We start from the raw sequence: 25181 nt of genomic DNA on the forward strand, positions 1-25181 counted from the left end.
ATAAACCCAGAAAATACTGAAACTTGCATCAAATGAAAGATAAAACAAAGATCTATAACATTCAAGAAGGAATCAAACACGAATTCTTAATATCTTGAAAGTTATGAAACCAACAAAATCCAAGAATCTTATGTTTTCTCTCTTAAAAGAGTACAAGATCTAAGGAAAATAAAAGTGCAAAAAGAATAATTCCCAAAAGGGTAAAAACTAGGTTTCTGACTATTCTAGAAAGCTGGACTCTTTGGTGGCTGCAGGTACAAGGCATTATATAGGAGAGGAGGTGGAAGCCCTAAAAATGCTAAAAGACAAAATAGTCAACGGCTCGGTCAACTCGACCCTGTGCTCGGTCGAGTGGCTGGTCGAGTTGGCTTTTCTTCTGCTTCCTCCACTCGGTTGAGTCCTCCTCTGCACAAGGTCGAGTGTCTGGTCGAGTGTGGGGTCGAGTTGGACTTTGGACCTTGGTTCTTCAGCCTTAACTCTCTTGCTTTCCCTTCATGATTGCCTCACTTCTCCTCAGCATTGCTTCCATGCTCCTTAAGCTCCAAAATCACCTGACTATGCATGAAAACATGCAAATGCAATGCAACTAAACTCTAATGCATGATTAGTCCTAAAGCTATGCAATAATGGTAAAAATGGATAGCAAAAGATGCAAAAGATGGGAATAAACTAAGGGAAATCATGGTAAAATATATGAACATCAATGGTCACGTATCTGGATGCTCGACGGGGTTGAATGTCGCGCATAGTGCCCATAGCTTCGCGGTTGTTTGGAGCGTCGCCAACAGCTACACGATCAGGAAGGATAACTCCATTGGTTAAGCCATTTGTCAGAGCGACGCGCGTAGCGCCTACGGATTCGCGGTCGGTTGGATTGACTCCAGTGGTTTCCCGAACAGGGGACGTAGTGCCTACGGCTACGCCATTGGTTGGAGCGACGCGCGTAGCGCCTACGGCTGCGCGGTCAGTGAGTGTTGCGTCCTCGCCCATAACTGCTTTGGTCTTGTTGACGCCTTGGAGCTGGTTCGTCCTCGCACGGGTGCGCCCCCATACGGTGCGCCTGGGAGACACGTCGTGGGCTGCGGATGAGTCAGCGCCTTCATTGTTGGAGAGATCGGTGTGAGACATGCTTCTGGGTTTCCGAAAACGCCTTGTCTTGAAATTCTTTTCGTCAAAATGAAAGGATTCCGTTCAGCCCCACGGTGGGCGCCAAATTGTTGATGTTAGATATCGACAATATAGATAATACGAATCTTAATGGGATTAAATCGGATCTGGTCCTTTTATTTTACGTAGAATTCGATAGAAGGGTTTACAGAAAATGACAATCAAGGAGCTAAGCGCAGTTAATATGAAAATAATTGCTCCTCTCTCTAATTGCCCAAAAAGTGGATCCCCAGCTCTGACAATGACATCTGGTATATATAGTGGGCCAGTGACCTAGCGCTTCTTCTATCTCTCTGCAAAATGACGATTTTGCCCCTGCGGCCAGATGGGCCAGATCCAAGACTTCAGGCCCAAAACTTCCTAAGACCTTCTGTTTGGGCTTCTGTAAATATTGGGGGCAAAGCCCATATCCAACAATCGTGAGGAATGTTGGTAATATACAGCTTCAAAAGGAGATCCCATATTCCATCAATATTGATGTTGCTAAGGTCACACTTTTTATTCTTTTCAAAAATTCAATTTTAAGTTACTTTAGTGAGAATTGGTGTAATAGTACTAGAGAAGCTCCATTGAAATGATGTCAATCGTGTCTTGACAATGATGCCAACTTTTTGATTGGATTAATCGATTGATGAGATGCTTGGATCATTTTGATATATATACATATATATTTGATGATGGCACCAGAATGGATATATATGAGATGTTATAAAGTTCAGCACATGTATGAATATGTGTCGTGTGTTGTTTGTAAGTAAGCATGATAGATGTTATAAAATTCTCTAAAGTCATTAAGCTCTAATGTTGATCGGTACAATATGTACGTCTCCATCCCTTATTGTGGGTTTTTTCCAGGTTGTGAAGAAAATATGTGTTCATGTTATTTTTTTTTTCTCCAAAGTATCCTAAAATTACCTAAAATTCAATAACCAAATTTCACCAAATCACAAGTAATAAAGTTTCAAAATTTTTAGAAATCTCTAACAAATAATCAAATCTCCTAAAATTACACTTAAATCTCCTTAAATCTCTCAAAATTCTAAAATATTAAAATCCCACCAAATCTCCTAAAATATCAAGTTCAACACACTCCCCTAATAGTTATGCACAAACTCTTTAGATGAGAGTTTTTAATTCTTATACTATCTGGATACGACCAGTATATATTTGAAAATTGACATTTTAAGCTAATTAACTTTATATATATATATATATATATATTTATTTAAGTTTTTAAAATTATACATGCAAGAAAATTTTATAATAATCTGTTTAACATTAGAATAAAATTGATATGATATTCTTAATTCTTTAATTGTGTAATTTGTAAAATTGTTCAATTTTTATCTATTCACTAGAATTAGGACCCGCGGTACACTGCAGAGCAAACTATTTATAACTAAAACATTTAAATTATAAGTTGTATTTGTTGGTTAAATATGTTATAATTATATAATAATTATTAATTTTATGGTTTAAACCATATAATACTGCAATATAATTTATTTTTTACATAATATTTATTTAATCAATTTAATTAGATATGTTTATTCTCTGATACCGATATTTAACAAAATATTGAAATGATATTTTACTCGTATAACACCGAATTAATGATATTTGAAATTTATATAAAGAAAAATACTTGGGTTCATCTCTAAGGTGAACCCCTTTGTCCAATTTCTCCTTTTCAATCTTTCTATACATTATTTCATTTAAAAAGTAAATCAAAATTAAATTAAAAAATAAAATGAATTAAGGAACTAAATTATGTATACTTTTTATTAAGAAAAGTTAAATATTGGTGTGGTCTAGACTTTACAATTAGAACAAAATTATGTGTCGGTTTGGATTTACAAATAAAGTGATTAAGGTTTAGATTTTACAATTAAAACAAAATTATATGTCGGTTTGGTTTACAAATGAAGTGGTTATGGTTTAGATTTTATAATTAAAAAGAAATTATATGTTGGTTTGGGTTTACAAATGAGATGGTTAGGGTTTAGATTTTACAATTACAACAAAATTATATGTCGGTTTGAGTTTACAAATGAGATGGTTAGGGTTTAGATTTTACAATTAGAACAAAATTATATGTCGGTTTGGGTTTAGAAATGAAATGGTTAGGGTTACAATTAGAATGAAATTATATATTGGATTTTATAATAATGTATACAAATTTTGTTTCTTTAATTTATAAAGAGGTGAATAAATAGATTCTTAAATGTATTATGACATATCAAATTCTCATTGGTTAAAATAAGGAGAAATGAACATAGAGGTTCGACAAAACCCGTCCCGCTATTATAACCTCATCTCGAGATATTTTAACTTGCATTATATCATCTTAATTTTTAATATTTATTGTTTTTTATTATAAATATTAGATTGAGTTGTATGTTATTTATTAAGATTGTAACCATTTACATCTTATAAGATTGATGCTTCTTATAAAGTTTTAATATTTATAATAATTAGAATTCTTAAAACGGTTGAGTATTTCTCTTATTTGAAGTTTCGTAAAAGTTCAAATATATTATTAATCTTTTATATCTTAGCTATAATTAATTTTGAAATTTTTGGTAAATAATATTAATGTCAATGCATTGAATGTTAATTGTTTCCAAAATGAATTTTTTGTCAAAAGTTGCTGCAAAAATATTAGTATAGATATGTTTTCATCCTACTACATTAATTGGCAAGTACAAATACAAAACTAACCTTAAAATGTGGAAAAATTACATTAAATTTCTATTAAAAAAACTTAATTAAAATTAATTAATTAAATAAATATAATTAATTAAAACGAAAATTGGGGACACATCAAATATAATAAATTGTAGAAAAGTAAAAAAAAAAATCTATTAGAATCAAAACTAATTCGTACTTAAAAAAAAATTAACAACTAAGTTTTGAAAAATCTAATCGAATAAAATGTACAACTACAAATTTTGTCAAAAACAATTTCAGATTAAATTTTTTTATCAAAAATAAAAATATATAACAGTTCCATTTAACAACTTAGATTTTTAAAATTAATAAATAAAAAATAAAAAATATAGATATAGTATCTTATCTATTTTAAAAAATTATATTTATCTTTTAGCGACTGTTTTTTACGAAAATAAAACTAAGTTGAGATTTAAATATATTCAATGCTTAATTTTTTAAAAAAAAATATACAGATAATTTTAATCACAAACTATTATAAATAACATAATAACAAAATAAATTATTACAAATTTTCATCAAAAAAAGTTCAGTCTGCGGTTTTCTGTAGGTTAGTACCTAGTTGTAATATATTTTAACAAGCATTTTCTATAGTATTTTTTATTATTAATTCTCTATAGTATTTTCTCATCTAGATACGAAGATTACTTTCAAGAAAATCGAGAACAGCACTTCACAAAGCCCCAATAACGATACACTTGTAGTTACTCTCGGGTAGCCAATTGTGAGGTGTCGAAAATCCTAATCGACATAGGAAATTCGGTGAAATTCATATTTGATAAAGAAATCGGATATCTAGGACCCCCTTCCCCTTGATAACCTTTATGAGTGCCACCTCGATGTCGCTCGGTACAATAAAATTACATGTGCTCGGAGCCGATGTTCCAAAGATGGTAGAGTTTACCGTCTTGGACAAATCCGCAACTTACAATATAATCTTAGGAACGGCTTGGATTTACCAGATGAAAGCGTTCCTATCAACATACCACCAATGGGATATTAATACAATATACTTTGTTGAGCAATTTTGGTTTTTTCTTTAGAGTTTGTTTTCTAGTTCATTTGTAAAGGACATTTGGACATTTCTTTAGGAGCTCACAAGTTCGATTTTACTAAGAACCCATAGCAAAAGAACCCTAATCTTCGAAGTCATTTACAAATGAAAACTCGACCCTTTTTTTTAATTAAATTGTAAGTTAAATATATATGATTTAAGAGAATTTGTTAGAAATCTCCTTTTTGAAATATCATTTTCAAATATGTCCTTTTTGAGATATTATTTTCAAAAATACTCCTTTTTGAAACATTTATATTGTTGAAAATGCCCATGATTGAATGTGTTTTTTTTTTATGGTTTGAATAATATATATAAAAAGTTGTATTGTCAAATAGATCAATATGGAGTGAAACCTTACTTTTATATATTTGATTTCTGCAAAATCGTAACAATTTCTCCTCCTGTGAAACTTAAAATATTATTAATTACTGAAATTTACCTATAATGATCCAAATTTGGCCAAAAATAATTGATTTAACATTTGTCATTACTTTTGTTTTTTTTTTTGTGTCTCTCAGTTGTTCTTATTTATAAAAGCAGTTTTGTGTCTCTAGTGTGTGTTTTTACTATAACTTATAACATTCATTGCCGAGAAAGAGTATATTGGCTATTAGACCATCTCCAATGTAAATCTTTTTTTTTTCTCTAATATAGAGTAACTCTAAAATAGTGCATGGTTTTTCTCCAATGTACTGCTCTATATTTGACTCGATAATAGAGTTAGTATAAAAAATAGAATTGAGAATAGAGTTACTCTAAATATAGAGCAATCTCATTATTTTCTCTATTTAAAAGTAAGATATAGAGTTGGGTTGGAGCAAAAATTGCTCTATAATAAAATTGTACTTCTAAAATATAATGGGGTTGAAGATGTCCTTATATTCATATAACTTTCTTGTAAAAGATAAATTCATAAAGGAGTACAAACTAAAGAAACGTTTTGTCTCTTCTTTTTGTATATATGTGTCCTCTAGTTGCAGGTTTTCGTCAGTGGGAGGATGGAGTTGCTGAATTTTTATCATTCGTTTGTTGAACTGCTTCTTGACCATGGCTACGTTCCTCATAGTTGACCATGAATTTGTATCACACGTTTGGTCATTTGGCTAGACTTGCGTGAAAATACGTACGATGTTATCGATCAATAACAATTGGAAATATTTATGTATTAACGACGACATCAAGTTACTAGACGCTTGAACCTAGGTCTCCATACTTTGTTCCGATCTTCCGTTCTTCCTTCGTCCTCGAATTGAATCCACAAAGGAAACCAAAAGAGCCATCATATGACTAACCAGGATCTTTCATATTATTCAGTGTTCAATGAAGTTTAGGGTGGAGAGACTTTCTTACTTGTCCGCATTTTTAAAACAGATTGAAAGTTGTGTTTTAATTAATAGATAAACTCACTACAGAATCGTTTCACCATGTCAAATCAAAAACCATTAAATTACTGGGTCTTCTCCTTATCTAAGACGACGCATTCCACAGGTTTAGAAAATAACTTTTTTTCACCTTTTTTTTAGAATTGTTCTTCGTCTGTATATATATATATATATAAGCCACAGGTAAATGAACGAGTATATCTTAAATATCATATTGTTTATAGTACTTAAGGTCAATGAGATTACTTGCAGCTTACTCATCAGAAAGCAACGTGCAAATAAAATGTGCTCATCACTCTCTGAGACCATCAAATATAAAGAACAAAGTTTCAAGCTTTCAGCTAGACAAAACAAAAAGTGACCTTTTTTTTTCTTTCCCTTTTTCTTCTTTTCATATATGTTTTTCAGATTAACGCTAGTCAACAAGAAGAGATTAATCAACAGAATCCACCAAATATAATCAAAAGCTGCTATACAAGGTCCAATCAAGGGAGAACATCTCCTAAAGAATCAAGTGCTGTAGAACTCAAGCTATCTTCATTGTGGCTGGAGTGTTATGCTTCTTTGCTGCCTTAATCTCGAGCGCAGGTGGAACTGGCGGTGGAGGTTTATTCATTCCAATCATGACTATGAAAAAAACTTCAAGTTTCTCTGGTATAATTAAGAATTAGATGTTAAATTTTATTGATAATGTTTAAATTTTAAAGGTAACCTGCACACGGTTTTTAGAATTTATTTGGTGGCTTTTTCTAAAACTATATTTAATTTTACACACTCTATTATATACTCTTTGTGTTTCAATTAATATACTATAAGATTTTTTAGGCTTTTTTATTTCTTCCATTTTATAAGATACTAGAATGTTCCACCGTTGGTGACGTGAGATAGCAGTTCGAGTAAATTGATAATACCAAAACAAATTCTTTTTTTTTTTCAAACAACTTGCTTTTCATTCAAATCAAAGAGAAACAAGTACAAAGCAAAGGGACAAGAGTTCCAAATTTTAAAACATTACAATAGAAGACATTCCCCAATGCCACAAAGTGAAAGATAAGAGATCGATTTTAATTCTAAGAGAGCTGTGAACCAAAGGCTTGGAAGCCCACTAGCACATGTGAGATCATGGTGAATCGAGAGGTCATCTTTGAGAACTTCGAAGGATGAAGGTTTGGTCACGGTCATAAGACATTGTGACGTTGATAAAAAGATCAATGCTTTGGTTCTCACCGGAATGAGAGGTACTACCCAAGGTAGCAAGACACCAAGAATCTGGATGACTATGGTGTTGTAGTCGCTGAAGGGTTGCTTTGATTCCCAAAGCATAAAGGTTGGATCTCTTCGATAAAACACAATATAAGCTAATTGGTATGGGATCCGGTAGATGAGAATGGTTGTAAACCGATGCTTGACATCATCAAATGGACAGCTTGAATGATAACCAACATTGAACATATCCAGTTCAAGATGATTACCACTTTGGCTAGATCGAATCAATACACTTAGACCATAAATCTGGAGGCTTAAAAACTCAAACCGCAAGTCTCTAATATCGACTAAAACCAGGGTTCTGACATGATATATGAATAACCAGAGCAACAATGGTGATACCTTTCTTCCATGGAGTCTTCGGCCATTGAGAAGAGGAGATCGACACAGACTTCAACTTTGGCAGGGTATAGACGGTTGAAAACTGGACAAGGATTTTGTCGTTTCATAACTTTTGTAGGGCTTTATGGACTTGGGCCTGGTGATAGTAAATGGGCCAACATGTGAAACTAAGTCCACTAGGGAAAACCCTAGTTTCACAAGCAGATGCCAAGGGAAGGATTGGATGCCACGGGTGACCGGATTTTGTAGAGTGATTTGCAGTGAGAACATCTCCGGTGGGTGATATATCGGCGGTAAGGGACGGTAGCCTTGATTTGATTCGAGATTGGAGGCTAAGTCCACTGGGGAAAATCCTAGTTTCACAACCATTTGCCAAGTTGAATATTGAGTGTGATGGCTTCCCGAGATTGACGCAGAGATTTGTGGTGCATAGAGCATCTCTGGTGCATGAAAGATCAGCGGGAACTGACGATGGCTGTATATTGAATCAAATCTGGAAACTAGGTCCACTGGGGAAAACCCTAGTTTCTCAAACACTTGCCATGATGGGGAAAGAATGAGGCGGCTGCCCGAGTTTTGCAGAGAGATTTGCTGAGCAAGGAGCATCTCTGGTGAGTGAGAGATCGGCGGGAGCAGGTCGTAGTTTGGTTTGGAGGCAAAATTTAGGAGAGATCGAAAAGGGTTATAAAAGAGGAGACAAAGGGGGAAAAACTTGCAAACAAGACAAATAAAAGAAGTGAAACTAAGATGAATAAGAGATGAGACGGTGAGATCCCGACACCGGCGAGCAACAGCACCGCCGACGCCGGAGAGTTTGGTTGGAAGAGGTTCCTTGATAATCGTGTCTGGGAGCGTTTATTAGGGCATCTCCAACCCACCTCTATATTTGCTTTTTAACTCTATTTTAGAGTAAAATCTACTCCAATCCATCTCTATTTCTACCTCTATAATAGAGATCTCTATTTTTTCCTCTATATATAGAGGAACTCTATTTTTTCCTCTATAATAGAGTTGAACTTTTTTATTTACAAAATAGTCCTTGAACTTTTAACACTTTTATAATTATGATCAAAATAAATAAATTATATATTTAATGGTCCTTAAACTTTTAACGCTTTTATTATTTTATATGATGCAATGTATTTCTTTTAATAAATGTGATATTTAAATAATATTTATGAATGTTAATAATTTAAATAATATCATAATTTTATGAAAGTTTCACAAATACTAAAATAAATGGGTTAGTTTGCAACTTTTATAAGTAAAAGGAATTAATAATAAAATAAACAAAGAATCTCTACGAAATATTATTTTTTAGAGGAAAAAATAGAAATATCCATTGGAACAAAAGTCAGCTCTATTATAGAGTTCCTCTATTTTAGAGGTAAGAATAGGGAAAACCATTGGAGATGGTCTTAGTCAATAGTCAACCCTCCTCTTAAGTTACTATATAATACCAAAACAAATTCTTATGCCAAGACAATCCTCAAAAGTGTATATATTTAAAATGGTCAAGAGCACTGATTATCGATCACACTAATATCATAGGATTTTCATATTGAAGTCACGGCTAAACATACTAATAACGTTTAACATTTACGTTACAATGTTATGGAACTAAATTCATAAATTTTGTAATCAAATTTAGCATTTGGAATTTTTGTGTTATTGAAAAATAGAAAAATAAACTGAGAAAGATTAGTTGTATCGTGCCAATACATTTGTAATTAAAAATGCCCTGGTTAATTGAAAGATAGAAAACAGAATTCGATCAACAACGATTTATGTTTTTTTCAATCTATTTATCAATGTTTGTTGTAAGTTTGTGTTTAATTAGCCTATTTTATCCAACAATTAGGTTGATGAGCTTCTACTCTTTATATCCTTTTGGGATTAAATGAATGGTAACAATTATGTTTGTACAAAAAAAAATCTATGACCAACCAAATCAAGGTTGAGAAATTATAAAAAAAAAAAAAATTTGACATAATTACAGAAATAATAGAAAATTATAAGCACGGAAATATATGAATCTCAAATAATTCAAAGATGAAAAAATAAATTAAGTAAAACAATCTAAACATACTACAATAAAATTTAAAATGCAGTATTAGAAAAAGAAGACGCGTATATTAATCTCAATATTTTTTTTTGTCATAATCACAAATCCATCCTATTAAATAATAATTTTTACACATGTCAAAATCTCAGATTGATAACTTGACACGTGTCAAAATCTTGTCAATGGCTAACTATATTATTTAAAACATATTTTTGTTTTTTTTGTCGTAATATGAAATATGTTCTATTAAATATGAATTTTTACACATATCAAAATATCAAGCTGATAACTTGACATGTGTCAAAATTTTGTTAATGGCTAACTAATATTATTTAAAACATATTATTTGTTTTTCTTTATCGAAATCTCAAATTCCTCCTCCTATAAAATATTAATTTTTGCACATGTCAAAATATCATATTGGTAACTTGACACGTCTCAAAATCTTGTTAGTGATTAACTTCAAAATCTAATTTTATATAATAAGATATTTTCAAGTTTCTATACATTTTTATATTAATTTAATAATTGTTGAGCATTTAAATTCTGCAGTATTTTTTTATTGGTTAAACTTAAATTTGGTTAAATGGTACAATATTTGTAGTTTCTTAAGCTTTGTGTTTTTAACTAAAAGATCTTATAAAATGAAACAGAGAGAGTATAACGTTTATGTTAACAACTAATTTTGAAGATTCAAACTTTTTATAATAAGATTTTACAATCGGCATGCTTGATAGATATGGTTAAATTATCTTCTATATATTAAAAGAACGTTTTTAGTGCTTATGTCGCAAGTTCACTTGTATAAATAAGTTCATATTCGAATGGCCCAACTGAGTTTGTCTTCTACTTGACTGACTTATCACGTGGTATAAATATGAGTCTTAAGCACATAGTATCCGATGATGGGTGTTTTCTACAACGACCTCAACTGCCCTGCATATCATACAATACAACTCAAACTAAATAATAGTGATCACTCACGTAAATGTGCCACAGAACTTCGACTTTTCTAAATATATGAAGAGGATCATATATATCTTGTTGATTTCTTATAACCGTGGAAGCATTTGCATTGAACTCATAGTCCCAAATTTCTATGGATTTTAATTCATTTCCTTCTCTTTTTTTTTTCAATGGAAGGTAAGCGTTTCTTAGGCCAATACTTGATATGGGTGATATTGCTATTGGGGCAGCTGCATGAATGCAAAAGCTGCATTGAGAAAGAAAGAAAAGCTTTGTTGGAGCTAAAGAAATATTGGATGTCAATTACGCAAGAATCGGACTTGGACTACGTTTTCCCTACTTGGAATAATGACACAAAGAGCGATTGTTGCCAGTGGGAGGGCATTATATGCAATCGTACAAGCAGACGGCTAACCAAGCTTTCCATTCGTGCTACGAATTTAAAAGAGAATTGTCTCCTAAATCTTTCTTTACTTCATCCCTTTGAAGAGGTTCGAAGTCTGGAAAGATTGGCAGGGCTCAATGGCTTCATTGATAATATTGGAGGTATATTGGGGTTTCACAGTCTAGACTACCGTTTTGGTCTCTGTTTGGAAACAACCTTTTCTAAAGATTTGAAACTACTTTAGTTACATTTTCCCCTGCATCAAAAGGTTATAGTACCTTCATCCAAAGCATTGATTTATTATATGTGGCTGATGTCGTCTTACACAAAATTACATCCAACAGTCAATCTTGATTTCTTCCAAATTCCATAAGTTCTACTCTCTTGATTCCATTCAGTTAAAAAATATATATGATATTTATATATTGAAGTGATTAGGGTGGACTAGTTACTTTTTCTATACTCGCTTGCACGTTTTTCGTTTGCAGGTTATAAAAGCTTAAGGAGATTAAGGAACCTGGAGATTCTGGATCTCTCTTACAATAGATTCAACAACAACATATTTCCCTTTCTTAATGCTGCTACATCACTTACAAGTCTTTCCCTTCAGGACAACTTTATGGAAGGCCCTTTCCCTTTTGAAGGTATGTTATTTGTAACCTACTTATTAATGATGTATGTTTGGTTATGTCATTTGGTTTTTATATGGCTACAATTTGCTATCTCTTCTTTTAGTTGTAATCATTCTTATATTTTTTTGGACTATATCTTTCAGAAATAAAAGACTTGACAAACTTGAAACTGTTGAATCTTAGTAAGAACAAACTAAACGGCACCATGCTAGGTACCATCTACGTCAATAACCACTATCCATCTATAGATTTAATTTCATAATACGTTTATTCATGTCGTCATATACATAATAATTATAGTTGTCTTGCTATGTGTCCCTTTGTCTTGCGGCAGGGTTGAATCATCTAAAAATGCTAAAAGCTTTGGATCTAAGTTACAACTTTTTTGCTAGCATAATGGAATTGCAAGGCAAGCTTTATTTTTAATCTTTTCTCTTCATGCATAAGAAATTTCTCTAGACTAGAGTTAATCAAGACAAAAACAATTACTTCTATTATTCACAATATCTTGTTGTTTTCCAAACTATTTTTTATGCAGTAGTTTGTGAAATGAAGAATATGCAAGAGCTCACTCTCCGTGGAAATTATTAGGCCATCTTTATCGGTACAACTTATTAGGTGTTTTTAGCCTAAAAATATGTTTAATAAATTGAACAGTGGTCTTAGAACAGATTTTTAGTTCTTGAATTAGAACAGTTTTAAGCTTAGTTCTTTGTTTACGTGGCTTCACGGGAATGGTTGAGATTTTTTTGCAATGGAGATAATTTTTATTTCTCTTCCTCTTCGAGAAAGAGAGAAAACGGCGAAAGCTTCGACCCGCTTTGCAGAACCGAGTCAACCCGACCAGACTTTGTTTCGGTCCCTCTCGTTTGATCGATCGGCCGGTGCCTGATTGCGTTTTGACTCCCGAAATCTCCGGCCAAAGTTCAATCTAGGTTTGTCATTTCATATTCCTAGTTACAATTCTGTTATCTCATAAAAAGATCCTCTCTTTTTCATTTCTGGGGTTGTGTGTTGCGATCCGATGTCCATCACCGTGACCTCGATTACGCACATAAGATCTTTAATCAGATGCCTCAACGAAATTGCTTCTCTTGGAATACTATAATCAGAGGTTTCAGTGAGAGCGATGAAGAAGACAAAGCTGTAATCGCAATCGCATTGTTCTGCTTGATGATGAGCGATGAGTTCGTTGAACCGAACCGGTTCACGTTTCCTTCTGTGCTTAAGGCTTGTGCGAAAACAGGGAAGATTCAACAAGGTAAGCAGATTCATGGGTTGGCTTTGAAGCTTGGGTTGAGCTGTGATGAGTTCGTGATGAGTAATCTCGTTAGAATGTATGTGATAAGTGCTTTGATGAAAGATGCTTGTGTGTTGTTTTACAAGAACATTATAGAGAAAGATATGGTGGTGATGGTTGATAGAAGAAAGAGAGATGGTGAGGTTGTGTTATGGAATGTTACTGAGCTATTGAGTGTTTTTGTAAAATGAGGCGGGCTGGAGTTCAGCCTAGTGATGTTGCATACATCAATCTCTTGACTGCTTGTAGCCATGCTGGGTTAATAGAAGAAGGAAGGAAGTATTTTAGTGAAATGGTGAGTGTGGATGGGTTAGAGCCTAGGATTGAGCACTACGGGTGTATGGTTGATCTATTGGGTCGTTCTGGTCTTCTTGATGAGGCTGAGGAGTTCATACTTAATATGCCTATAAAACCAGATGATGTGATATGGAAAGCACTTTTGGGTGCTTGCAGAATGCACGGAAATGTCGAGATGGGCAAGCGTGTTGTAGACATTGTGATGGATATGGTTCCTCATGACAGTGGAGCTTATGTGGCCCTCTCAAACATGTATGCTTCTCAAGGAAAATGGTCAGAGGTTTCGGAGATGAGGCTCAGAATGAAGGAGATGGATATAAGAAAAGATCCCGGGTGTAGTTGGATCGACATTGATGGCGTGCTTCATGAGTTTCTTGTGGAAGATGATTCTCACCCGAGAGTCAAAGACCAATCACCACACAGGTTTTGTTAAACTTGGAGGAAGAGGATAAAGAAAACGCACTTCATCACGCACTTGATAACATCATTTCATAACTAAGTTAATGTTTAACTAATTGAATTTCATACGGATTGAATTTCGTTGTGAGGATAATTGTTGCATTTGGTCCCTCATCGCCTCACACCCGATTAAAGATTCATAGATCAAAAACATGAACATGACACATGATGACACAAGAGAATTTGATCACCGAGTTCCCGGCCTCTAACTGGTACGTCTCGGGTGGGAACCGTCTCCCACAACTTCCACTATATGAAGAGGTTACACACACCACTAACTTGTGATGTTCTTTGGTTTACAGATTTTGGCACACAAGAGGATACAAGAACAAGAACACAACAAAGAAAAGAGAAAGCTTCTTGAAGAAGAACCCTCTTTTCTTCTCTCTCTAGAACTCTCTTTGATGTCTTGTCTCTCACCTACCTCCACTTTCTTGATCGATGAAACACACTTATACATGTATGCATATGGGCCAAATCATTTTCAGAATCTTCTTCTCCTTTCCTTAATGCCAATTTCGTCTGGCCCATTAAGGCCCATTTGTTTTGTGTTTGTCAAACCCAACAACAATCTCCACCTTTTGACAAAACACAAACTCCCTCGACGACATCGACCTCTGAAACCAACCTCTTCCACTTCCACTGTTCGTGAAGCCAAACTTCAGAGAACCTCCTCCGGCGAACTCTGGCCATCTCCGCCACCTTATCCGGTGAGCAACTCTTCTCCACCAGCAACCAGTTTTCTTTTCTTTTTTTTCACCCAGCTCTCTCATTCTCGACATGGAGAAGATGGAGCTTCTTACTTCCCCATGGTATAGCAGAATTAGAGGCTAATTCCGGTCATCCCTGCATGTTTTCCGGCGAAGCAAAACTTCAGCCTCCACCTGTCTTACGATGGCTCACAATTTCGGTGGATCAAGAGACATATCTCCATATCTCAATTTCGTCTCTTGGTTCGATGAACCATGAATCAACACCATTTTCGCCGGCAATCTCCTTCGGCTGCGATCTCCACCAGCGGAGCTCTCCTCATGCCTCTTCTCTGAGCTGTTCCGTTTTCACTGGCGAATCACGCCATCGCCGTCACCGTCCAGCTCAGGTACCCTCTAATCTCTTCCTTCCTCGTTGTGTTGTCAGCAACAATTAGAGATTAGATTCTTCTAATTTCCAGAGATTTTGAAACTCAATTTCAAAACTCAAAAGTTATTTCAGGCCAAGTGTTTCATCTTTTCTCCGTTGAAACTTTCCGGTGAGTCCAACCAGAAATTCCTCTGCAAATCTCAGGTACATCTAATCTCTCTCTTGTCTCTACTTGTGACTCTTAGAGATTAGGATCTTCTTACAACTTCCAGAAATTTTGAAACTTAAATTTCCACTTCGAAACCAATTTCAGGTTCTCCGACAAGTTTCACAGCTTCTCTAACGAGCTCCACCATGCTTACTCATCTGATACTCAGGTAAGCTGTTTCTGTTGCCCGTAGCAGCTCCATCTCAATTTCTGGATTTTACCTGAGGAAACCTTAATCCTCCTTTTATGTTTTTGTTTCTCCATGGAAGTGACTCTACCTGAACAATTGCTTATGCCTGAACCCTTTAATAGGCAGCTCCACCTGAAACCAATTACTCTCCATCATGGCTCCACAACCTTTTCCAGGTAACTCCTTCACAGCCCTGTCTCTTCCGATTTCCAGAGACTCATGAAACTCTAACTTCAGTTTCATGTCTACTCTCACAGCAGCTCTACTGTTGAACATCCCATGTTCTTCTTCCTCCTTGATGACTTCAGGTAATCTCCTAACCATGAATCATCTTCCTCTCTCTAGCTGCTGAAGTGTTTCCCCTTTGAGCCACCAAAATCTTTACTTGGATTTCCTGAATTTTCATCACAGAAACTCCACTTGGAATCAGTCTCCAACTCTCGACAACTGATTCTCCAGTCTCCACAAGTAACCAAACTCCTCTTATCATCGGTCACCCTTTCTTGGCTCATAATTTTAAATTCAAGAACTAACAATGAAGAACTAAATTGTTGTTCCTTGAACCTTAACCAACAGCTCCACCTGGAATCTAAGTCTCTTCACAGTAATTCCAGATGCTCCCTTAACCCTCCTAATCTCCTTTTATCGACATAGTTTTATTTTTAATTTCCCAAAGCTGACTTGTTCCTCTGTTCTTCTTCCTGTCAGCGTATAATGTCGATTGGGGTTACCTGGAGCTGTATCTTCCTTCAGGTGACATTGAGGATATCATAGCAGGCTTGTTTCTCTTCCTCACACTTCTGCATTTTCCTTCCTTTGCAGCAACTCCGACGATCTGTTTCGTCCTTTTTTCTGTTCCAATGACTCCAGGTAAACAATTGTACCTTGAATCATTTTCTTTTGTCTCTGGATTTTTTTTTTAATTCTGTAAGACACCATGAAATCTTAACTTGGTTTCTTCTTTCTTCAAAACAGCTCCACCTACAATCAGAGTCTACACCTTGCGACTTCTGATTACTCACAGGTACCTTTTCTTTTCTACATTCCCTTGGATTTCTTGGAACCGTGACTTGCCGTGGAACCTTGTTTTGATTTCCTTTATGTCACATGTGCCCTGATCTTAGATTCAACCCCTTAGTAAACCACTTTCCAGAAACTTGAATCATACTTGCCTCAGCCCTTAAAACAATCCATGATTCCAACACCTTTCTGTTTAAACTCTTATGACTTGGACATCTCTTTGTACCGCTGTTAAGCCTAACAGAACCCGCCATCAAGCTACATCTTGCTAGATAGACTTTCGACACAAACCCTGATCCAAACATCTTGTTTAAACTGAACCTTGCTGACAAGTAAACTTCTTGTTGAATCAACTGCAGAAAATAACTCTTTAAGTCACTCATGCTTCATTTCCTTGAAACAGTCTTTGACTTACTCTTCACCTGTTTGAGCACCTTAGATTTGAGCATCACTTTGTACCGCTGTTGTTACCAACAGAACACGCCGCCTAACTCCACCTAGCTAGGAAGACTTTCGACACAAATTTCTTTGCTCATCCTTTGCTCAAACTATTCTGCATCAGTGCACACTCACATATTCAGAACCATTGCTGCCTCCTTTGAAACTGTCTTACACTCATTACCAGCTTACAGCCTTTGCCATACTTCCTTGCTGTAACCACCACATTTAGCAAAACTGAGATTGAGCTTACTGCCTTTGTTTCAACAACCACAACCCTGAGTCCATCTTGTACCGCGATCATCATCACTGATGGAACCCGCCTCCAAACTGATCCCATTTGGAGGACTTTCGATACAACATTCATTCAGCTCTTGTGCTTAAATATCCTCTTTTACTAGCAGGTTTTTCACCACTAGGAAACTCAATATCAATCTCTTATCAATCTGCTAAACCATAACACCAGAGACTTCCCGTTTACAGCAACATCCTGTCACACCACACTTGTGACAACCCTTTTATCGCTGTAAAACACCATTCCACACAATACTTTTCCTTAGTATTTGGGAATCCACTAAAACATCAATGCCTGCTTCACAACCAGCCCTCAATTCTATTCTTTTGATGCCAAAAGAAAACAAGTATAACCTTTCCTTCTGTCAATGCATGGCTGCATTGACCTCCATTAAACCTGAGACTAAAACCCTTCATCCAACACTTCTCAAACCTTACTGAATTCTTTCTGAGTTATCGACCTTCTTTGCCTCAAGCAGTTTCTAGCTTCATAGTCATCTGCTCTGAACTTTTTCCTTGAATCTTCAACATCCTTCTTGAACACCAAACTTACTGACTTTCAACAACCCGACAAGCAAGATACAATCTGATTCACAGCAAAAAATCTTGACTTTTCCATTGTTGAAATCAGTCTACCTCCTTGTGTTCTTCCAAGCTAAAGATTCCTTCAACTTAAGCAGACTTGAGTATCCTGAAACTTCAGTAAGGAACATCACAAATACCTTGTGATGGCAGCGCCGATTTGAGCCTTTTGGATGATTATTCGATTCCTCTTTCCACAGCCTTGAGTTAGTCACCTTAACCCATGCTTTCTTAAACTTGAATCGAACTTACTGCAGAGAACTTCCACCTTAAACCAACTCACCGCTGATTTAGTCTTCACAGATCAAGAACGCCTTCAAGATCTTGTGTCTTCTGCACTAGTCTCCAACCTTCTTCCTTTTTTATGCTGGCATACTTGGACTTGAACCATAACCATAACTCTCCCTTGTTTCAACTCTTTTGTGTCGTGTCATTAGAGGATTTCCTTATCTCCAAACCTGAGATCTCTGCTACAGACTCAACCTTCACCTGAGAATCTGTTATCCTCCAAACAAGATGACTTCAACCTTTAACTGTCATCTTCCTCCTTTAGATCTTATGAATCAGAGAGCCTGTGCTTTGATACCACTTGTGAGGATAATTGTTGCATTTGGTCCCTCATCGCCTCACACCCGATTAAAGATTCATAGATCAAAAACATGAACATGACACATGATGACACAAGAGAATTTGATCACCGAGTTCCCGGCCTCTAACTGGTACGTCTCGGGTGGGAACCGTCTCCCACAACTTCCACTATATGAAGAGGTTGCACACACCACTAACTTGTGATGTTCTTTGGTTTACAGATTTTGGCACACAAGAGGATACAAGAACAAGAACACAACAAAGAAAAGAGAAAGCTTCTTGAAGAAGAACCCTCTTTTCTTCTCTCTCTAGAACTCTCTTTGATGTCTTGTCTCTCACCTACCTCCACTTTCTTGATCGATGAAACACACTTATACATGTATGCATATGGGCCAAATCATTTTCAGAATCTTCTTCTCCTTTCCTTAATGCCAATTTCGTCTGGCCCATTAAGGCCCATTTGTTTTGTGTTTGTCAAACCCAACAACAATCTCCACCTTTTGACAAAACACAAACTCCCTCGACGACATCGACCTCTGAAACCAACCTCTTCCACTTCCACTGTTCGTGAAGCCAAACTTCAGAGAACCTCCTCCGGCGAACTCTGGCCATCTCCGCCACCTTATCCGGTGAGCAACTCTTCTCCACCAGCAACCAGTTTTCTTTTCTTTTTTTTCACCCAGCTCTCTCATTCTCGACATGGAGAAGATGGAGCTTCTTACTTCCCCATGGTATAGCAGAATTAGAGGCTAATTCCGGTCATCCCTGCATGTTTTCCGGCGAAGCAAAACTTCAGCCTCCACCTGTCTTACGATGGCTCACAATTTCGGTGGATCAAGAGACATATCTCCATATCTCAATTTCGTCTCTTGGTTCGATGAACCATGAATCAACACCATTTTCGCCGGCAATCTCCTTCGGCTGCGATCTCCACCAGCGGAGCTCTCCTCATGCCTCTTCTCTGAGCTGTTCCGTTTTCACTGGCGAATCACGCCATCGCCGTCACCGTCCAGCTCAGGTACCCTCTAATCTCTTCCTTCCTCGTTGTGTTGTCAGCAACAATTAGAGATTAGATTCTTCTAATTTCCAGAGATTTTGAAACTCAATTTCAAAACTCAAAAGTTATTTCAGGCCAAGTGTTTCATCTTTTCTCCGTTGAAACTTTCCGGTGAGTCCAACCAGAAATTCCTCTGCAAATCTCAGGTACATCTAATCTCTCTCTTGTCTCTACTTGTGACTCTTAGAGATTAGGATCTTCTTACAACTTCCAGAAATTTTGAAACTTAAATTTCCACTTCGAAACCAATTTCAGGTTCTCCGACAAGTTTCACAGCTTCTCTAACGAGCTCCACCATGCTTACTCATCTGATACTCAGGTAAGCTGTTTCTGTTGCCCGTAGCAGCTCCATCTCAATTTCTGGATTTTACCTGAGGAAACCTTAATCCTCCTTTTATGTTTTTGTTTCTCCATGGAAGTGACTCTACCTGAACAATTGCTTATGCCTGAACCCTTTAATAGGCAGCTCCACCTGAAACCAATTACTCTCCATCATGGCTCCACAACCTTTTCCAGGTAACTCCTTCACAGCCCTGTCTCTTCCGATTTCCAGAGACTCATGAAACTCTAACTTCAGTTTCATGTCTACTCTCACAGCAGCTCTACTGTTGAACATCCCATGTTCTTCTTCCTCCTTGATGACTTCAGGTAATCTCCTAACCATGAATCATCTTCCTCTCTCTAGCTGCTGAAGTGTTTCCCCTTTGAGCCACCAAAATCTTTACTTGGATTTCCTGAATTTTCATCACAGAAACTCCACTTGGAATCAGTCTCCAACTCTCGACAACTGATTCTCCAGTCTCCACAAGTAACCAAACTCCTCTTATCATCGGTCACCCTTTCTTGGCTCATAATTTTAAATTCAAGAACTAACAATGAAGAACTAAATTGTTGTTCCTTGAACCTTAACCAACAGCTCCACCTGGAATCTAAGTCTCTTCACAGTAATTCCAGATGCTCCCTTAACCCTCCTAATCTCCTTTTATCGACATAGTTTTATTTTTAATTTCCCAAAGCTGACTTGTTCCTCTGTTCTTCTTCCTGTCAGCGTATAATGTCGATTGGGGTTACCTGGAGCTGTATCTTCCTTCAGGTGACATTGAGGATATCATAGCAGGCTTGTTTCTCTTCCTCACACTTCTGCATTTTCCTTCCTTTGCAGCAACTCCGACGATCTGTTTCGTCCTTTTTTCTGTTCCAATGACTCCAGGTAAACAATTGTACCTTGAATCATTTTCTTTTGTCTCTGGATTTTTTTTTTAATTCTGTAAGACACCATGAAATCTTAACTTGGTTTCTTCTTTCTTCAAAACAGCTCCACCTACAATCAGAGTCTACACCTTGCGACTTCTGATTACTCACAGGTACCTTTTCTTTTCTACATTCCCTTGGATTTCTTGGAACCGTGACTTGCCGTGGAACCTTGTTTTGATTTCCTTTATGTCACATGTGCCCTGATCTTAGATTCAACCCCTTAGTAAACCACTTTCCAGAAACTTGAATCATACTTGCCTCAGCCCTTAAAACAATCCATGATTCCAACACCTTTCTGTTTAAACTCTTATGACTTGGACATCTCTTTGTACCGCTGTTAAGCCTAACAGAACCCGCCATCAAGCTACATCTTGCTAGATAGACTTTCGACACAAACCCTGATCCAAACATCTTGTTTAAACTGAACCTTGCTGACAAGTAAACTTCTTGTTGAATCAACTGCAGAAAATAACTCTTTAAGTCACTCATGCTTCATTTCCTTGAAACAGTCTTTGACTTACTCTTCACCTGTTTGAGCACCTTAGATTTGAGCATCACTTTGTACCGCTGTTGTTACCAACAGAACACGCCGCCTAACTCCACCTAGCTAGGAAGACTTTCGACACAAATTTCTTTGCTCATCCTTTGCTCAAACTATTCTGCATCAGTGCACACTCACATATTCAGAACCATTGCTGCCTCCTTTGAAACTGTCTTACACTCATTACCAGCTTACAGCCTTTGCCATACTTCCTTGCTGTAACCACCACATTTAGCAAAACTGAGATTGAGCTTACTGCCTTTGTTTCAACAACCACAACCCTGAGTCCATCTTGTACCGCGATCATCATCACTGATGGAACCCGCCTCCAAACTGATCCCATTTGGAGGACTTTCGATACAACATTCATTCAGCTCTTGTGCTTAAATATCCTCTTTAACTAGCAGGTTTTTCACCACTAGGAAACTCAATATCAATCTCTTATCAATCTTCTAAACCAGAACACCAGAGACTTCCCGTTTACAGCAACATCCTGTCACACCACACTTGTGACAACCCTTTTATCGCTGTAAAACACCATTCCACACAATACTTTTCCTTAGTATTTGGGAATCCACTAAAACATCAATGCCTGCTTCACAACCAGCCCTCAATTCTCTTCTTTTGATGCCAAAAGAAAACAAGTATAACCTTTCCTTCTGTCAATGCATGGCTGCATTGACCTCCATTAAACCTGAGACTAAAACCCTTCATCCAACACTTCTCAAACCTTACTGAATTCTTTCAGAGTTATCGACCTGCTTTGCCTCAAGCAGTTTCTAGCTTCATAGTCATCTGCTCTGATTTTTTTCCTTGAATCTTCAACATCCTTCTTGAACACCAAACTTACTGACTTTCAACAACCCGACAAGCAAGATACAATCTGATTCACAGCAAAAAATCTTGACTTTTCCATTGTTGAAATCAGTCTACCTCCTTGTGTTCTTCCAAGCTAAAGATTCCTTCAACTTAAGCAGACTTGAGTATCCTGAAACTTCAGTAAGGAACATCACAAATACCTTGTGATGGCAGCGCCGACTTGAGCCTTTTGGATGATTATTCGATTCCTCTTTCCACAGCCTTGAGTTAGTCACCTTAACCCATGCTTTCTTAAACTTGAATCGAACTTACTGCAGAGAACTTCCACCTTAAACCAACTCACCGCTGATTTAGTCTTCACAGATCAAGAACGCCTTCAAGATCTTGTGTCTTCTGCACTAGTCTCCAACCTTCTTCCTTTTTTATGCTGGCATACTTGGACTTGAACCATAACCATAACTCTCCCTTGTTTCAACTCTTTTGTGTCGTGTCATTAGAGGATTTCCTTATCTCCAAACCTGAGATCTCTGCTACAGACTCAACCTTCACCTGAGAATCTGTTATCCTCCAAACAAGATGACTTCAACCTTTAACTGTCATCTTCCTCCTTTAGATCTTATGAATCAGAGAGCCTGTGCTTTGATACCACTTGTGAGGATAATTGTTGCATTTGGTCCCTCATCGCCTCACACCCGATTAAAGATTCATAGATCAAAAACATGAACATGACACATGATGACACAAGAGAATTTGATCACCGAGTTCCCGGCCTCTAACTGGTACGTCTCGGGTGGGAACCGTCTCCCACAACTTCCACTATATGAAGAGGTTGCACACACCACTAACTTGTGATGTTCTTTGGTTTACAGATTTTGGCACACAAGAGGATACAAGAACAAGAACACAACAAAGAAAAGAGAAAGCTTCTTGAAGAAGAACCCTCTTTTCTTCTCTCTCTAGAACTCTCTTTGATGTCTTGTCTCTCACCTACCTCCACTTTCTTGATCGATGAAACACACTTATACATGTATGCATATGGGCCAAATCATTTTCAGAATCTTCTTCTCCTTTCCTTAATGCCAATTTCGTCTGGCCCATTAAGGCCCATTTGTTTTGTGTTTGTCAAACCCAACAACATTTGTAACCCATAAATATTATGATAATGTTTAACTAAGTTTATGTTATCAAACACTCTAGGAGATCATTGTGCACCACAATTGTAGAAACAGTTACATATGTACCGATCAGAGCCTGGTGGCTTCACAACACAATTTCAAAATACAATAATTTTTATAATTTATAAGTTTAAGAATATGATTAAGAATATTATATAATTGTAATAAGTTTAATTCTAATATTATATACCAAATTTATAGATTTTATAATTGTAATATGTTTAAAAATATTATATTATTAAATCTTAAAATCTTAAACATGTTCTCCCTATAACTAACTTTTTAGCAAAAGATCTTAACTACTGATCTTAGATTATTTTCCTAATTTATTTAATCTAAGAACACAAAAAACTCTTGTGCCTATAAAGATGCCCTTATGTGGGTCAGCTTCCTCTTTGTTTTGGTAGACTAAACAAGCTACAAGTTCCTGATTTCTCATCCAACCAGTTAAGTGGAAATCTACCATCTAGTTTCAACAGCCTTGAGTCACTCGAATATCTATCATTATTAGATAACAACTTCACAGGCGTATTCTCTTTCGATCCACTCGCCAACCTCACAAAGCTTAAGGTGTTCAAACTTTCATCAACATCAGAAATTAAGACAGAGAGTAATTTGGTGCCAAAATTTCAACTGAGTGTTGTTGTACTACGAGTTTGCAGCTTGGAGAAAATCCCTTCCTTTATCTTGTACCAGAAGAACTTGCGTCTAATTGATCTATCGATGAACAGATTATCAGGAAACGTTCCTACCTGGCTATTGGCGAATAATCCGACACTTGAAGTATTACAGTTGCAGAACAATTTATTCACTATCTTTCAGATGCCTACAATAATAGTGCATAATTTGCAGTTCTTGGATTTTTCAGTGAATGATATTAGTGGACCGTTCCCTGATAATATTGGTCATGCGCTCCCAAATCTGGTACGAATGAACGGCTCAAATAATGGGTGTCAAGGACATATACCATCGTCTATGGGTGAGATGGTAAACCTTACATTTCTGGATCTATCTTATAATAACTTCTCTGGGAATCTCCCTAGAAGCTTTGTCACGGGGTGTTTTTCACTTGAACACCTCAAAGGCTCAAACTCTCTCACAACAAATTTAGTGGCCATTTTCTTCCTAGAGGAACAAGCTTTACTTCACTAGAAGAGTTGAGAATTGATAGCAACTTATTTACAGGGAAGATCGGAGTTGGTTTGCTTAGCTCCAACACTACATTATCAGTTCTTGACATGTCCAACAATTTTTTCACGGGTGATATTCCCGGTTGGATGTCTAACTTATCTCGTCTCACTATCTTATCGATATCAAACAATTTCTTACAAGGTACAATACCAACATCTTTGATGTCCATTGGCTTTCTTTCACTTATTGACCTATCTGGAAACATACTATCTGGATCTTTACCGTCACATGTTGGTGGGGAGTTTGGGATAAAATTGTTTCTACACGACAACAACCTCACAGGACCTATTCCTAACACGTTGTTGGAACATGTCCAAATACTTGATCTACGGAACAATAAACTTTCTGGGAGTATTCCACAATTTATCAATACCGAGAGCATATATATTCTTTTGTTGAGGGGAAACAATTTAACAGGATCAATCTCAAGACAGCTGTGTGATTTGAGCAAAATCAGACTTTTAGATCTTTCAGATAACAAGCTCATTGGCATCATACCTTCATGCTTATATAATCTATCATTTGGACGAGAAGATACAAATTTCAATATAGGTGCAGCCATATGGAAGATTACTCCGTTCAAATTTTACGAGTCTACATTTGTGGTAGAGGAATTCGAGGTAATATCCTCTAGTTTTCAAGGCATTGCAATTAAATTTGCAACTAAGCGAAGGTATGATACTTATTTTGGAGCAA

The 25181-nt window shown here is 36.3% G+C and overlaps 1 pseudogene; it reads left to right on the forward strand.

Annotated features, from left to right (window-relative positions):
* The window catches only part of LOC109132885, a 19186-nt pseudogene continuing 731 nt past the window's right edge, over positions 6727-25181 (forward strand).

Source organism: Camelina sativa, chromosome 5 (assembly GCF_000633955.1).
Source record: "Camelina sativa cultivar DH55 chromosome 5, Cs, whole genome shotgun sequence".
NCBI lineage: Eukaryota > Viridiplantae > Streptophyta > Magnoliopsida > Brassicales > Brassicaceae > Camelina > Camelina sativa.